Genomic DNA, 17,273 nt, shown 5'->3' with positions numbered 1-17,273 from the left:
ATGGTTTTGACCTGCCGTTCTTGCCCATCAAAGAGCTGTGCCCTGTCTGCTCCCACTGACAGGCAGATAAATATGGAGATCTGTCAGCAAGTACATATTTATGTATATCTACAGCTCCCTCATGCAGACTTACAGAGAATGCATAACAGCTTCTAGTGGTATAACAAATGCACCCACTAATGGGGTGAGACCCATTACTCACAAATGGGTGAAAAGAAGCATCAATATGCAGGTCTTAACCCCAGTTTGTGGGCAGAAACCTGTCATTCCATTGCAGGCCGATAGGTCTCCTATTCACACAGTCCTTGTTTAATTTTCCAAACACCCTTTCTCTAAATGGTGCTACTCTGAGCTGTGTAGTGCAGACAGACAGGTTTGACAAGCAGAGCTGTCAATTTCACATTTTTTATCCCAACTGCAGGGCAAAATTAGGCCTTGTATGTATCTAGGATTGACTGGTTGGGACGAGAGGAGAGGTTGGCATTTAGGAGGTATTTTCCACATTAGAAACTCAGAACTCAAGATAGAAAACTCATAAAGGGTTGTCCCTATTCAAAATCCATGAAATCAAGAGAGTCCAAAGATGTGTACTGGTGGTCTACTATGGGACATATACATTTTGCTAAAATGAGAAAATAAAGAGAAAAGTAAGGCTTGGTCCTATCTAGAAGGTGCTCTGAGTAGGTAAGTAGTGAAAGACACTCACTAAAATAACATAATATAAAATCAGTACTTGCCGTAAGAGAGGAACATGGCAATGTGTACACACAACTTTTGGTCAACCAGGAAGTTGAATATATAAGTAATATATTAGCCAAATTGTTATCCTTCAAAAAATGTTGGAATTGTCCAAAGAAAGGTCAACAGAATACATGATAGGTAATGATGGGTGGATTAGGCACACAATGAAAGCAAGTTAACCAGCACTGTTTCTAACAACCAAGTCCCAGAATATCCTTGGGATCTCTGGGACTATCTCAGGCATACAACAGAGCCTGGGATGGTTTTGAAATCTTTGCTAGCATATGCTCTGCCCTGAGGTTTCTTTTTGGTACTGATCTGGTTGAACTGAAGAAAGAAAGGAGAACACATAGAAGAAGAGTTCTCTCTATATTTTCAGGAGTCAGTCCTAACTATACCGGTAGTACAGTTAAGGACCTAGAATGAATGCTCCTCCAGAATCCCCTTCTGCAGATCAACACTCTATGGTGTCTGAGATCTCACAGAGTCTTGCATATCAGGAACTTGTAAGCAGGAATTCAGAAGAATCTGTGTGTCCCTGAGTTTATGTGCAAGCTGGCAAACATCGAGAGTAATTTGTGTTGTTCAGGAACATACTATAACAAAGCTCTCACTGGCTGGAGGCTTCAGTGAGCCTGAGTGCTCACTTCCCAACCATTACTCCATAAGGAGTAATGGACTTTACTAAAATCAAATCAAAAGGCAAAGGAAATCAGGCATTTAAGAGGAGTTTTACAGTTACAATTACCCAATCCTAGGTGGGACAATAATTAGGGTTGGTGGGGAAGAGAGATGTAAAGTGCTGTTAAATATTCTGTTTTTTGAAATGTTCCTTTTTGATTCCCACAGTCATGAGTGTTATTTGTGTCTCGATTGTTCTATACTTAAATTACTGTCATTGCCCCTCAGTTGGCATCTCTGTCTAACCTCAACCATCTATCCTGCACACTATAGCCAGGTTAACTTCTAAAACACTCCTTTTATTATTTTTGCTTGCCTCTGTAGGTGTTTCAGTTATTCAGCAAATCCTTACTGCATTCTAACTGTGTGACAACCATTGTTCTCATAAAAAATAAATCTGGACTCTGCCTGCCTTTTGAAATTCATATCCTAGTCTTCAACAACATGGATCTCATTTCTAATTTCACTACTTCCTGTATACACCTACTTTATTTCCATTGGTTGATATTTTTCTTCATCTTTTGAAATTCACATCCTAGTCTGCAACAACATGGATCTCATTTCTAATTTCACTACTTCCTATATACACCAACTTTATTTCCATTGGTTGATATTTTTCTTCATCCTCTCTACTTCTCTGTTTTCCCATATCATACCATTGGCTGCCATCTTTGCTTCTTTCCAAAAGGTCTTTCATTCCATTATTTTTCAATGTCCAGTTTTTATATCTACAGCTAAAGTTCTCCCTCTGCTATTAATCAAGCCTTCCATACTCCTTTCTAAGCCACCATAATGCAGATACTGTAGTACGCACTGCCTTTTGTTATTGGTCATGTTGGTGCCTAATTGTAGACTGGTAATTTCCAGTTAGTTTTATGATCCTATGACTAGTCTCTGCAATAAGAGTATAAAAGCCTTAAGCTCTCTGTGAGAAGGTATCATGTCTCTGATAGTAACATTATTAACTGTTGTGACAATTGCAAATTAAGTTTAGCATCATATTTGTTTCTAAATTTAAGTTATACCTCCTCTTAAAATATTTTCTCCCTCTCTTCATAAAAAAAGTCCAAAAGAGGATGACAGTAACAGGAACACAATAAATATATATCCACATGTAATGGTCAGTGGTCTTTACCAGCTAAAATAGTGTTGCATTTTGCTGTTAGCTCTTTCTTTTTTACATGATATCCACTACTAGACATACTACTACACTAATGCCAACATTTTCCAGTTAAGATGATATTAATTAAGCTTTGGATGTCGTCAGCACTAGCCTAGGGATAGAGTAGGTATAAGGCCACTAGACCATGTTCAGGATGTCAGATCTCTGATATGTCTCCAGGAGTGAAGATAAGAAGCATAATGAAAAGCAAAACAAATGGTACAACATATAGTATGCCAAATATTTTAATGCTGATTTTTGTAGATAGAACTTGATATCAGCTTTCATTAATTTTTGATATATATGTATTTTCTCAAAATATAATCAATATAGAAAAGGGTATATGAATAATATAATATGAAGATCAGAATCAAGATTAGAGCTGAGGGCATCAGATTAAAATGCAAATGAATAATGAATCACCTGTAAGATTAAAGTTCAAATTCCAAATGAAGCATGGCAAAAGAAACAGTCATTAGAGTGAATTGGCAACCAACAGAATAGGAAAAAATTTTTGCAGTCTACCCAGCTGACAAAGGGCTGATATCCAGAATTTACAAAGAACTAAAAGAGATTTACAAGAAAAACAAACAAACAAACCCATCCAAAAGTAGGAGCAGGATATGAACAGACACTTTACAAAAGAAGACATACATGAGGCCAACAAACACATGAAAAAATGCTCATCATCATTGGTCATTAGAGAAATGCAAATCAAAACTACATTGAGATACCATCTCACGCCAGTTAGAATGGTGATCATTAAAAAATCGGGAGACGCCGGGCGCGGTGGCTCACGCCTGTAATCCCAGCACTTTGGGAGGCCAAGGCGGGTGGATCACGAGGTCAAGAGATCGAGACCATCCTGGTCAACATGGTGAAACCCCGTCTCTACTAAAAATACCAAAAATTAGCTGGGCATGGTGGCGTGTGCCTGTAATCCCAGCTACTCAGGAGGCTGAGGCAGGAGAATTGCCTGAACCCAGGAGGCGGAGGTTGCGGTGAGCCGAGATCGCGCCATTGCGCTCCAGCCTGGGTAACAAGAGCGAAACTCCATCTCAAAAAAAAAAAAAAAAAAAAAAAAAAAATTGGGAGACAACAGATGCTGGAGAGGATGTGGAGAAATAGGAACACTTTTACACTGTTGGCAGGAGTGTAAATTAGTTCAACCACTGTGGAAGACAGTGTGGCAATTCCTCAAGGACCTAGAAATAGAAATTTCAATTGATCCAGAAATCCCATTACTGGGTATATATCCAAAGGATTATAAATCGTTCTACTATAAGGAGACATGCACATGAATGTTCATTGCAGCACTGTTTACAATAGCAAAGACCTGGAACCAACCCAAATGCCCATCAATGATAGACTGGACAAGGAAAATGTGGCACATATACACCATGGAATATTATCCAGCCATCAAAAACAATGAATTCGTGTCCTTTGTAGGGACATGGATGAACCTGGAAACCATCATTCTCAGCAAACTGACACAAGAACAGAAAATCAAACACCGCATATTCTCACTCACAGGCGGGTGTTGAACAGTGAGAACACATGGACATGGGAGGGGAGCACTACACACTGGGGTCTGTTAGGGGGAAATAGGGGAGGGACAGCAGGGGGTGGGGAGTTGGGGAGAGATAGCATGGGGAGAAATGCCAGATACAGGTTAAGGGGAGGAAGGCAGCAAATCATGCTGCCATGTGTGTAGCTATGCAACAATCTTGCATGTTCTTCACATGCACCCCAAAACCTAAAATGCAATAAAAATAAAGGTGACAGAAAGTCACCTAAAAAAAATAAAAAATCCAAACAAATTCCAAATGGAAAGAAAGCATTGGCAAAGGCATAAAAACGTTGTTCTAGGGTAGTGTTCACAGTTCACAGAAGGAAAAGATGAAGCAGACAGGAGGATGGGACTACTGTATGGACTGGGTACTGGTATTGAGGGTTTCGTATTAGGGAAGAAGACAAAAATAATCAAGAGAGTTCAGACTGGAAGACTGGGAATGATAGGTGGGGATAGTGAATACGGTGGCTTAGGGTGTACAATGAGGTCAGCATTTAGCACATCAGGTAGCCAGGACTAGGACCTAATCAAGAAGCTGGAAACGGAGGGAAACTCATTCATTCATTCTCTAACCTTACATTTGTTTATTGAATAATAGTAGTGGACTGATCTATAGACCTAGATCAGTGGACTGATCAACAGACTTGGACCATGCTTATTAATAGAATTTACAGTTTGTAGGGAAAATAGACATGAAAAACTTAAGTAATAAGATAGAGTGCCCAGAGTTCATGAGTAGGTAATAAGAGCCAGGCTCACCAAAGAAGTGATTTTATATCAGCTGCTTGAAACCAGTGGTATAGGTAAACTCAGAACCAAGCTCACTTCATCCAAAGTATGGATTCCTTATATGTTCTCTGATTGGGATAATATTAAGATTAACCTATAGGTAAACCTTACACATCTCAGACAAGCAAGCATTCCTAGGTGGGTGGAGTGTGCTCATGTGTATTTGTGTCTGTGCATGTAGATTTTTTTCCTAACAAGTATTAACCATGATCCTGTAGCATAAGAATAGGTGATAATGAGAAGGATGACAATGGTAATGATGATAAAAGCAATGGTTTATTGAGTGCTTATTATATACCAAGTATTGGTTTAAATATTTTACATTTATTAGATTACTTACTCCCCACAGTAATTTTATAATAAAAATAAATTTATGGTCCTCCTCCTCCTTCTCCTCATCCTTAATTTACAGATCAAGAAACAGGCATGAGAATTAAACAGTTTTTCTAAGGTCATAGTGTTGTAAAATCTACGTAGTTTTCACTCTTAATCACACTGTTCTACTGCCTAAATTCAGGCAAACAATATAAGAGTTGCTCTACCTCATCTCGGAGCTTACTTATGTTTACAGAATATATATTATATAGATTCTTAGAAAGAGAAATGATTTTAAAATATTCTTACCAGAGCCGGACGCAGTGGCTCAAGCTTGTAATCCTAGCACTTTGGGAGGCCGAGGCGGGTGGATCACGAGGTCAAGAGATCGAGACCATCCTGGTCAACCCGTCTCTACTAAAAATACAAAAAATTAGCTGGGCATGGTTGTGCGTGCCTGTAATCCCAGCTACTCAGGAGGCTGAGGCAGGAGAATTGCCTGAACCCAGGAGGCGGAGATTGCGGTGAGCCGAGATCGCGTCATTGCACCCCAGCCTGGGTAACAAGAGCGAAACTCCATCTCGGGGGGAAAAAAAAAAAAAATTCTTACCAGAGTAGTAGCCATTCTCAAAATTATCACAATGGCATATTATATTGTTTAGGCATATTGAGAGTATTGGGGTAACAGATACCAGAGATTTGGCTCTTACAGATTTTAATTTTTAATTGCACTATTTTGCTCAAGCCTGTAATCCCAGCACTTTGGGAGGCTGAGGCGGGTGGATCACGAGGTCGAGAGATCGAGACCATCCTAGTCAACATGGTGAAACCACGTCTCTACTAAAAATACAAAAAACTAGCTGGGCATGGTGGCGCATGCCTGTAACCCCAGCTACTCAGGAGGCTGAGGCAGGAGAATTGCCTGAACCCAGGAGGCGGAGGTTGCGGTGAGCCGAGATCGCGCCATTGCACTCCAGCCTGGGTAACAAGAGCGAAACTCTGTCTCAAAAAAAAAAAAAAAAAAAAAAAAAATTAAATATTGTGATAAAGCACTGGAAGAATGGAGAGGCTAATATGGAAAGTAAAAAGTTTAGTCTCATCCTGGTGAGTGTGGCTCTCTATCTCTTCAAGATTCCTTTCTCAACAGGGTGACATAAGGGTTAATATGATGACTGTAAAATACAGTTACCTTATGAAGAATGAAAATTCCATTATTACTGAGATTTTCTGAACCATGATAATTCTGCTGGGATTTTTTGAACCATAATAATTCTGCTGGGATCTTATACTAAAGCATGTAGACAGATGATTCCCAAGCCCAGAAAAGAGTGACCAAATAAAACATAAGTAGCATAATGACTGAAGAAAGTTAAGATTCTAGTGTCCAGTCTCGGAGTGGCCACTTTTTTTTTTTTTTTGAGATGGAGTCTCACTCTGTTACCCAGCTTGGAGTGCAGTGGTGTGATCTCAGTTCACTGTAACCTCCACCTCCAAGATTCAAACGATTCTCCTGCCTCAGCCTCCCAAGTCTGGGATTACAGGTCTGAGCCACCATGCCCAGCTAATATTTGTATTTTCAGTAGAGACGGGGGTTTCACTATGTTGACCAGGCTGGTCTTGAACTCCTGACCTCAAGTGATCCACCCGCCTTGGCCTCCCAAAGTGCTTGAGATTACAGGTGTGAACCACTGCACCCAGCATATAGTGCCCACTTTTGACAAAGTTGATTACTCATGTGAGAGCATGAACATGAAAATTTCATTACAAAATAAGGGGAAACATACTTAACTTTGAATATTTCCTATTGGTTTCCTGGAGTCGGTTCAAAAGTGTCATTTAATAAATATTATTCGACGATTTTTAAATTTACATACATGTATTTTCCTTAGAGTATAAGCATTCAGTTCCAGTATGATGGTTTCCTATTTTCAGTTTGAGTATATATCAAGATAGAATGTCCTTGTTAGATATCTAGGTAATCGCTTTTATGGGATACTATATAATATCTTACTAAATACCAAGACTACAATACTATTATTTTCACAGCTGAGCCTGGGACAAGGCAAAGAAGATAGAGTTGGGTTAAGGATATACAGGCTGTTAACCCCGTTATACAGGTAAATGTAAAAGTTCCTCCTTTTCTGGCCTCAATATACTGGAAGATCCTGACCTTAAACTGAGTAGAGAATGTCTTAAAGCAGAGAAACAAGAACACCTGTACTCCGAACTTCGTTGGGGAGTTCTGGCCCCTCTTATCATTTGACCATTAATGAACAATATGACTGCTTTTAGCCCTTGAGTCTGTACCAGCTGCAAACGTGACAGATACCTGTCATATTTTAGAACAGCTTATCACCTCAGCTCCTGGAGTGATTGAGTATTTATAGACACAAAGATAGAAACATAAAGTACATATGTATAGGCAGGAGTCCCCTGGAGGTGGCGATTAGGACTAGGCAGTAATTTTAGCTTGAAGTTCCTATGACTTAAATAGCCACTTGAGCTCTGCTCTTGCAGTTACGACGTCAATAGAACCCCTAAATGAAATTATAGCCTTCTGATACGCAGCAGGATATCCTTTCTTTGCCATGCAATGTACACGGCCAGGAGAAATTGCTCTGTATATGGAGTTTCGCTAAAGCAGAATTTATCATAAGGCTGCTCTGCTAAAATATCATTATGCTGTTATTCACTGGATAACACATCTAATGACTCGGGGTGCACTTGATAGCCATGTTTCAGTGAACACAGACGCACGTCCTGATGTGAACTGGGCACTCCAGTGCTTCAATGCACTATTGATTTCAATTCTACCATAATTTACACCTGGCTTGTTTTGCCAATAGCTTGAACCCATGCTAACACTGGAACATACACATATAAACATGAGAAAGATCAGAAATGAGCTGTATAGCAAAAATGCATGCAGCAAACTTGCCAGAATTATGCCTTTATAATCATCTCCCTTGACACTGATTAAATCGTTTACATGACTTTTCCTTGTTATGTTTGGGTATTCCCTCTGTTAACATTATCCTATGGTTGGTGATGACAGTAATAAGAACCTCTTATGTTTGGACAAACTGTGGACACTTCTGCAGCAGCATCTGGATGCCCACCATCTTGGTTCTTCCACTATCTAGCACAATGACTGGCACATAATAGTTGGTCATGATAATCTTCTCTGCAGGCTCCTCTTCCTCTCTCCATTCCAGAAATGCACCATATATCAAGGATCTTCTCTTTCTTGTCATCTTTCAATTATATTTTTCCTGAGAAATGTCCATTCCATAATTTAAACTATTATCATGATTCGGATGATTCAGATGACTGACAAACTCTGACCCTGACTTATCCCCAGCATTCCTGACTAAATCCAACTGCCAGTCTGGATGTTTCCCTAACATCCCCAAATCAAACATATTCAAAAGCAAATCTGTAATCTCCCCCCCATGCTCCAAAATCTGCTCTTCTTCCTCATAGATTTTCTTGCTTAGTTGTTTAAGGGAGAAACCTGGGAGCAATCCAAAATTCCTTCTCTCAATGCCCAACCCAAAGGTTATTAAATTGTGTCAATTTTGCCTATCTCTTGAACATGTCTCCTCCTCTCTGACTATTCCCATAGTTATTGTCCTAGTTCAGGGCTTCATTGTTTCCTGTCTGAACAATTGCAGTTGCCTCCTAACTCATTTTCTTGCCTCTATTCTCCCATTCCTATAATCTATCCTCTACCCTGCTGCCAGGGTGATCTTGTATCACACAATTTCATCATTAACCTTCTCTACTTAAAATCTTTCAATGGCTCCCCAAATGCCTCCAGATGAAGTTAAAACTTCTTTGCATAGTAATCAGGGTCCAACATGATTGTTCCCTGCCTGCATCTATAGCATCGTTTCTCTGTACTCCCCTACTACACATCAGTGATAGTGTTCCCCAGCTCTACCATGCTATTTCTAGTTAACTGCCTTTGCCCCTACTGGCCCTTTTACTGAATGCTCTTCTTTCCTCTGACCATCTAGGAAAATCCTTCTAGTCCCAGCATGGATTTATCAGCTCTTCTGTGAAACTTCCTCTGATCCCCCACTCCAAGATACATTCAGCTGAACACTCACTATTTTGGACCTCCACGGTTCCTTAAACATCTTTCAGTTACGGCACTTAGCATATGGTATTATCCCAACTTTTTTGCTTATCTACCTGTCCTCTAGTGAGCAACTTAAGACCATGTTGTATACATTTTTGTATTGTAAATGACAAAGCCAATGCCTTCATAACAGCTTATTAGGGCCCATGTGATCAGATCCCCTTGCCTCCCTTAATTTATCTCCTACTAGTCTCATGCTTGCCCACTAGGATTCTGCCACAGATTTCCTTGTTATCACTCAAACTTTCCAGATACATTCACGTCCAAGGCTTTTGCACTTTGCAGTTCCACTATTGAAAATGCTTTTGCCTAGATATCCACAAAACTTGCTTCTTCACTTTCACTGAGTTCTTTTCTCAAAGGCTGTCCCCTCAATGAAGACTTCCCTCTCTACTTCTCCACCCTATTTAAAATTGCAAACAGCCCTGACAGACACATGTACACACTCTCCTCTTTAAATTTTCTCCATAGCACTTATAAAATGCCACATATTTTACATATATATGTTTTGTCATCTGTCTCTCCTACCTAGAAAGTAAGTACTAAGAGAACAAAGATTTAAGTGTTTTTTTTTTTTTGTTTTTTTTTTTTTGAGACAGAGTTTCTCTCATTACCCAGGCTGGAGTGCAATGGCGCGATCTCAGCTCACTGCAACCTCTGCTTCCCGGGTTCAAGCAATTCTCCTGCCTCAGCCTCCCGAGTAGCTGGGACTACAGGCGTACGCCACCACACTCAGCTAACTTTTTTGTATTTTTAGTAGAGACGAGGTTTCACCATGTTGACCAGGATGGTCTCGATCTCTTGACCTCGTGATCCACCTGCCTCGGCCTCCCAAAGTGCCGGGATTATAGGCGTGATTTTTTTTTAATCTACTGCAAGTATCCATAGCTCCTGGAATAATGTAGGATATATAATATGAACTCCTGAATAAACATTTATTAATATATGAATCAATCTTTAGCTTCTGGAATAATAACTGACAGAAAGTAGAGATTCAAAATCTTTCTCCCTTTCTTTCTTTCTCTCTCTCTCTCTCTCTCTCCCTCTTTCTTTCCTTCGTTTTCTTCTTTTTTTTTTCCAGTCTTGCTCTGTTGCCCAGGCTACAGTACAATGGTATAATCACACTCAATGTGGGCCTGCCTTCCTTTTTTCCTTCCTTCCTTCTGTCCTTCCTTTCTCTTTTTTTCTTCTCTCTCTCTCTCTCTCTCTCTCTCTCTCTCTCTCTCTCTCTCATTTCTTTCTTTCTTTTCTCTCTCTCTCTCTTTTTTTTTTTCCAGTCTTGCTCTGTTGCCCAGGCTGGAGTACAGTGGTACAATCACAGCACAATGCAAGCTCAAACTCCTGGACTCAAGGGATAAGGGATCCTCCCATCTCAGCCTCTCTGTATCTGGGACTACAGGTATGTGACATCATGCTTGACTACTTTTTAAAAATTTCAATAGAGATGAGATCTTGCTATGTTACCCAGACTGGTTTCAAACTCCTGGGCTCAAGGGATCCTCCCACCTCAGCCTTTCAAAGTGCTGGGACTATAGGTGTGAGTCACTGCATCTGGTCCAAAAATGTTTCTTAAACTTAAAATTAAATGTGTGGATGAATGAATTAATGTTAAATCCATGTTTAATGAATATAATGAAGAAACAGTCTGTGTACTGTAAGTTGAATGGGTTACTATTATCGTCATTAGACAAATGAAATAGATGAGTGCCAGAAAGGTTAGGAGCCAAAATTAAGGCTACTATACGTAGCTTAAACAGGGTTGCTCCTCTTTTTCAATTCACTATTGAAAGGAATAGACAATTCTTTGCACTTTGTTAATGACGTACCTATAACATTTATTATACAAATTTGCCTCCTCTTGACTAGGAATGCAACTAGCAGGAGGTGCAAGGTGCTAACACTTTTTTTATTACAATTTATGTCATTCCATTTTAGGTGTTTTTCATAAAAAAGATCCCCTTTCTTTCATTTTCACAAGTGGATTAGGCACTCATATAATTTTGTCCCTCAGAGTGGTTTGTACATGACTACCCACGAGGACATCATATTACAAATCCTGCCAGAATGAACCGGAAGGTGAGTGCAGCAATCACGGCTTTAAGGATGAACAGGTTGTTTGGTGTCAGGATTGTACTAATGGAGATGTTCTCCATTAATGTTAACTCCCAAAGGAGAACAAATTCAATAACAAAACATTTCAGTTTTTGGCATGTCTATGGAGAGTTAAGTTTCCATTGTTCAAGGGTTAAAATGTGAATCACTTTTCTTTCTGTGGCGGCTTACATCTAGGAATTCAGTTTACTAGAGAGTAAGCAGAGAAAATAAAGAAATGAAAAGGAATATTTTATATACATAAACTCCAGGAAAAAATTGGTTTAGAGGACAGAATTATATACATATGAATCTGAGGAATTGCCAAGTTGATTGATAATTGAAAATGGGTAAGATTGAAGCATGTTTTATTATACATAATATTTTGGGTTTTTAAAATTGTTTATTAGGGTCAGTTTGTAGTATATGCAGTTCGTCTCTGGATTTAGCAAATGGTGCTTTAGAGGCTAGTTTGACTTGATGCCCCTCTCCCCTGAAGAAGGCTTAGTGTGCTGCAGCTTAATGAATGAAACAGCACTAAGTGATTCCACCAATTTCTCTACTCATCAATGAGATACAACTGCACTAGGCTATTTTCAGCTATTATTTACCTCAAACAGGGCATTTAATTAGTGCTTGTTAAGACAGTGCAAATGATTTGACTGCCAGTCTTCTTGCCCCTGCTCTTCGTTGTGCTGTATGTCTGCCCTGCCTCTCTCCTGTCTAGTTCACAGGGCATCCATACCCAGTCTTCATGCCTTTCCATGTCTGACATCAGCCTGATCTCCACAGATGTAGAGTTGGAGGAAGGAAAGAACCACTGGCTAACTGTAAGTAAGTATTGACAAGCTGGAGAAACTGTTGGTTAATACAATGCATTATAGGTATGTCTGGTACTTGCTGATTACATGAGCAGACCAAGCTGAATATCTGGTCACCCTCATAAGTCCAGGAAAATGGATGGAACTATTACAAATTCAGGATCCCATGTTCCATCAGAAATTATCCAAGCATTGTGGGAATTAGAGAAGCAACCTTAGCAAATGGTTGGAAATGCTGTCACATAGTCGGAAGATCTAACATGGGGGTTAGGAAGGCTCAGATATGTAAGACTCTACGTTATGTTCTGGACATGTTTCTTTCTTCCCTTTCTTTCCTCCCTCCCTTCCTCCCTCCCTCCCTCCTTTCTTCCTTCCTTCCTTCCTTGTGGAGTTTCACTCTTGTTGCCCAGGCTGGAGTGCAATGGCATGGTCTCAGTGGCTCACTGCAACCTCCACCTCCCAGGTTCAAGTGATCCTCCTGCTTCAGCCTCCCGAGTAGCTGGGATTACAGGCATGAGCCACCACGTCCGGTTAATTTTGTATTTTTAGTAGAGATGGGGTTTCTCCATGTTGGCCAGGCTGGTCTCGAACTCCTGACCTTAGGTGATCCGCCTGCCTTGGCCTCCCAAAGTGCTGGGATTACAGGCATGAACCAACGTGCCTCACCATTTCTTTCATTATGATAAGCAAGACATATTCACTTTCACTGTCAATGCACTGACATGCAGATATCCATTCATTTATCACATATTCATTGATTCTCCACTCAGAATGAGGCAATTTGACATTGGTTGGGAGAGAAATTAACAAACCTAAAACACAAAACCTGCCTTCTAACCACTAACCACTTGCAGTTTCATACATTAAAAAAAAACCCTCAACTTAAAAACATCTATAAATGCTAAATGAAGATACAGATTAGTAAAATGCTACCAATGTCAGATCACTTTTAATTTGGGCTTTATGGAAAACTTCAGAGAAAAAGTGTGACTTGTCAAGGATATGATTTGGCTGATCTTTAAAAGGTATCGGGAAAATTATAGTTGCTGATGCTAATATGTAAATACAGCATCAAAATATTTAACATACAGTGAAATAGCTGAGAAAATAAACAGGATAATTTGTATATGTACTCATTCTTATAAAATAAAATCAATTCACTAAATATATGCTCAATTTTAAGATATATCAATTTAATTTTCTACTTAATTTTAAACTGCTTTATACATATAGCAATTAATATTTTGAAGTTGTACATAATAGAATTTAGGTTGATAAGCTAACATGTATATTTGATGAAGGGTAATTACCAAACTTATCAGCTAACTAAATCTTTCTTTTTGCAAATACTGTTCATAAATATGTGTAAACTTTCCATGTTGTCAGTGTGATAAAAAGTCAATTACACTTCATTTATTGTCATTATGGTCAAAACATTTGACTGAATTCAAAAGCAAGTAACTTGGCTAGAATTTGGTCATATTCTTAATAGTTGAATATAGATATATGGTTGTGCATATATGTCAGCATTTATAAGCTAGCATACATGTACAATCATATGATACAAGGAATATTTTAAAAACTTTTTGAGTTTTTAAAATATGTGTCTTTGTTGGGGAATCATGTAAATACTAAAAACCATTTCTATATGAATAAGAAAGAACAATTTCTTATCAGGGTAATTTTTCTATTTAGCAATTCCATTTGTATATATTTGTGACTGCCTAATTAAATGAATATAAGATATAGGGAGCACTTACAGCTAAAATGTGCATGCAAGAAAATACACATTTCAGAACATGCATCCTCATTAATTTAATGAAGTTAGAATTTCCAGGTGAGCACTAGGAAACTGAGTTATTGATAATACATTGCGTAGGCTTATAATCAAGGTATTTAAAAAAACAGGTAATACTAATACAGCCATTGAAGCACAAAGAAAACATCATTGTCCTGCCTTTGTATCAGAATTATACTAATCAACTTCTGTCTTCTCGTATATTTCAATTTAGTCACGAAATTCTTCCACGACCAATTGGAACTCCAGATCTTAGCAACTATAAGAAAAATCTCTCTGGCAGATCATATATTTTAAAATGTCATCTCTTGGGAATACTCTTAAATATTTGTTTTTTACCTATTCTCTGCTTAAAGTTGCTTATATAATTTCATATGTGGTCAATAATGATATGTTTTCAAAGTGTTAGAGATCTAGCTTGCCCTCAGTGCAGTTCTAATAGACATCCCTACCAGAGACTATGAGACAGTTTTCCTGGGAGTCTGGGCAGTTTGAATATTAACTGAGGAATGTTAACCTCCTATGTAGGTCTTGGTGGCAATGGCCAAAGAGCTAGTTATATTTTTTATATCATATTGTAAACATTTAACACCATTTCCTTTCAACCTTTTTTCTTAGAAAACAGATAACTAATGGAAATTACCTAAAAATATTATACATATAAATAGTATAGTCCTAACTAACATGAGCTAACTAAAATAGGCAAACTTTGCTATTAATATAACATTAAACTTTTAGCATACTAGACCTAATAAAACTCTGAGACTGTTTCCTATCACAATGATGCTGAGAAATTTCATGTGCCTCACAAGCCGCAGGACTTGTGATAGGAAGCTGACTCTGTCCTGGAGGTCACTGAGAAACCTGAGGCTGTAGCAGGGGTCAGTCACTATAGGAAACTTGGGATATATGAGCATGTATGAGTTCTATGGTTAAGAATCTGAATCACTCAGTTTAGCAAACAAAATTCCAAGGCTGAGTACCAATGTAATATGCTGGATCATTGTACCAGCTTGGACAAGAGTACATGCAACAGGCACATACAATACACATCTGGTTAAATGTAGAATCATCCATTGCTAAAGTATTTTAAACTTCCAGGAGAAATCTACTGGTAATGTGTTAATACCAAGGGCAAGTAAAACAATAAAATAACATCTCTTTCCTAAAATTTAAGAACATCGAGTAAGTGCCCCTTAGGCTGGGTTGTGATTCCTGGAAGTTTCAGCCTACGAGAACCATATTGGGGACATCAAAGACTCCCCCTCTCTCCAAAAAGCAATTCACTTCAGATGCTGCCACACAGTCAAATGCTTTTATGGCCACCATGTTTTTTTGGTTTTTGTTTTTTCCATGCTTTATATTTTAGAACATGCCAGATTCTTGAAATTAGAATGAAGATGAGAAAACACAGTAAGATGGAATACCTCTAGAAAAGAAACTAAGCAAGGACCTGATGGCAAGTGACAAAAATACTTTCTAACAAAAAGTACCCTTTTAGAGAGAATGTGAGTTAAGAAGGACGTGGAAGGCACATTTTGGCTATGAAAGCTGGTACGTGGACTCCTCTGCTAGTCTCACAACAGACAGGATGCAACCACCCCCACTCCATTCCTTCGACAACTTCCCAGAGCACACTCAATCAGAGTTCCTTATATTGAGGACAATACTATATTTGGGTTTAATATTGTAAGGACAGTCATTTAGTTGGCTTATGGCAGAATGATAAATTTCCCGGGAACCAAATAAGGATTCTCGTTGCAGTCTTCTGCTTGATACTATGAATGCAGAGGAATAAAGAAGAGGGTGTGACAAATCATATTTTCCAAAGGTCGGGTGTGGGGAGGTTCCCTAACATTTAAAAGCAACCAGTTCTTTAAAAAGTGATCTTTAGAACAGTATTAGCAAGAATTTTTGCTCTTCATAAACTACAGATATTCTTTCCTGCTTAGCTGGGTATATAAGTACTGTGAGCATAATGTAAATGCTCAGAAGAGAGATGCATGGAAAGCTGGTGGAGTGAAACTCCAGATGAACAATTAATCCCACTTTCACTTCTCCCACCTTCCTCGCTGCCCCCACTCACCTATCTTCCTCCTCCCACAAGGATGTTTGCTAGGCAGGTCAAGGCTGACATCCATCTGTGGCAGCATGAAACTTACGCCTGCAGGCTGCTACTGAGCATAGCCTCAAGGCTCTGCGATTGTCCATAAAGTACTCTCAGTTGTGTCCGCTAAAAATCTTCTTCATTCCATTTGACTGTTTGGTAATATTTCTTTAATTGTATTTTTTTTGTTTGTTTGTTTTAAAAACGCCCTTTATTTCCTGCCTGCCTTAGAGACACCAAGAATAAAATCCTTGACACATCAAATTCTGGAACCTCACCACTCACCAGGACTGTGGTTCCTGATCCAAGGAGTGACGACTGAGAATCAGCACACAGTCTCTTGAGGGTGTCGAGGCCTGGCTGTTAAGCTCCCTGCTCTGATTAGTTTGTCGAGTTCACAGTGTTCCAGAGTGCTGAAGCACAGAAATTAGGGAGGGGAGGTGGAAGGAAAATCACTGGAGCCTCTTACGATCTAACTTCCACTAACTGGGAGGAAATGTCTTATAAATAAACAACAGTAAGAGAAACAAAAAAAAAAAAAAAAAAAAAAAAAAAAAAACCATCCCGTCCTGCCAGAGGAATGTACATTATTGTCTCCCGACGGAAAACTTTACACCACACCAGAATGCAGCCATGTCTCCTGAAACTACCTCCCTCAAAACAGAAAGAAAAAGAGAATCAAAAAGGAAAGGAGAACAGAACAAAACAAAAAAGATTTCATCCCCTTGAATTCTGTTGGGAAGTTCATGTGAGTTCCCAGTAGACAAACTAAACTAAGCAATTTCAACAGTGTCACTGTTCCAGAATTTTGTGCGGAGGCTGCTTATTAGCCAAATTTCATTTCTGCCCAGATCACTGCTGTACCATCCAGACATTTCAGAAGGGAAGTTCAGGGAAGGGGGGAAGGGTACGACTGTGGAGAAGAGGAAGAAGAGAGGACAAAGGAAAGCTCCTGATGAACCAGAATGACCTAGCCACGGCCATGACAGAGCGAGCCCCCACCCACCACCCGACTACTGCTTGTTGAGGACTTGGTGATGCGGTGTGTTTT

At 39.2% G+C, this 17,273-nt stretch overlaps 1 protein-coding gene across 21 annotated transcripts in view; it reads right to left on the bottom strand.

Annotated features, from left to right (window-relative positions):
* ZBTB20 (zinc finger and BTB domain containing 20) overlaps window positions 1-17,273 on the bottom strand; it is a 790,532-nt gene that overhangs the window by 274,987 nt on the left and 498,272 nt on the right. For 3 of the 21 annotated variants that reach the window (XM_074405353.1, XM_074405352.1, XM_074405347.1), the window contains exon 1: window positions 16,202-17,270. The exons of 16 other annotated variants lie outside the window; for them this stretch is intronic. The gene's annotated coding sequence lies outside the window, so the exon portion shown is untranslated. Of the gene's footprint in view, window positions 1-16,201; window positions 17,271-17,273 lie in introns of those variants that run through there. 2 more of the 21 variants (XM_074405354.1, XM_074405348.1) reach the window with 1 other exon arrangement.

This window comes from Saimiri boliviensis, chromosome 8 (assembly GCF_048565385.1).
Source record: "Saimiri boliviensis isolate mSaiBol1 chromosome 8, mSaiBol1.pri, whole genome shotgun sequence".
NCBI classification, from domain to species: Eukaryota; Metazoa; Chordata; class Mammalia; order Primates; family Cebidae; genus Saimiri; species Saimiri boliviensis.
The sequence above is the reverse complement of the archived record's forward strand: the minus strand, read 5'-3'. Positions and strand labels throughout refer to the sequence as shown.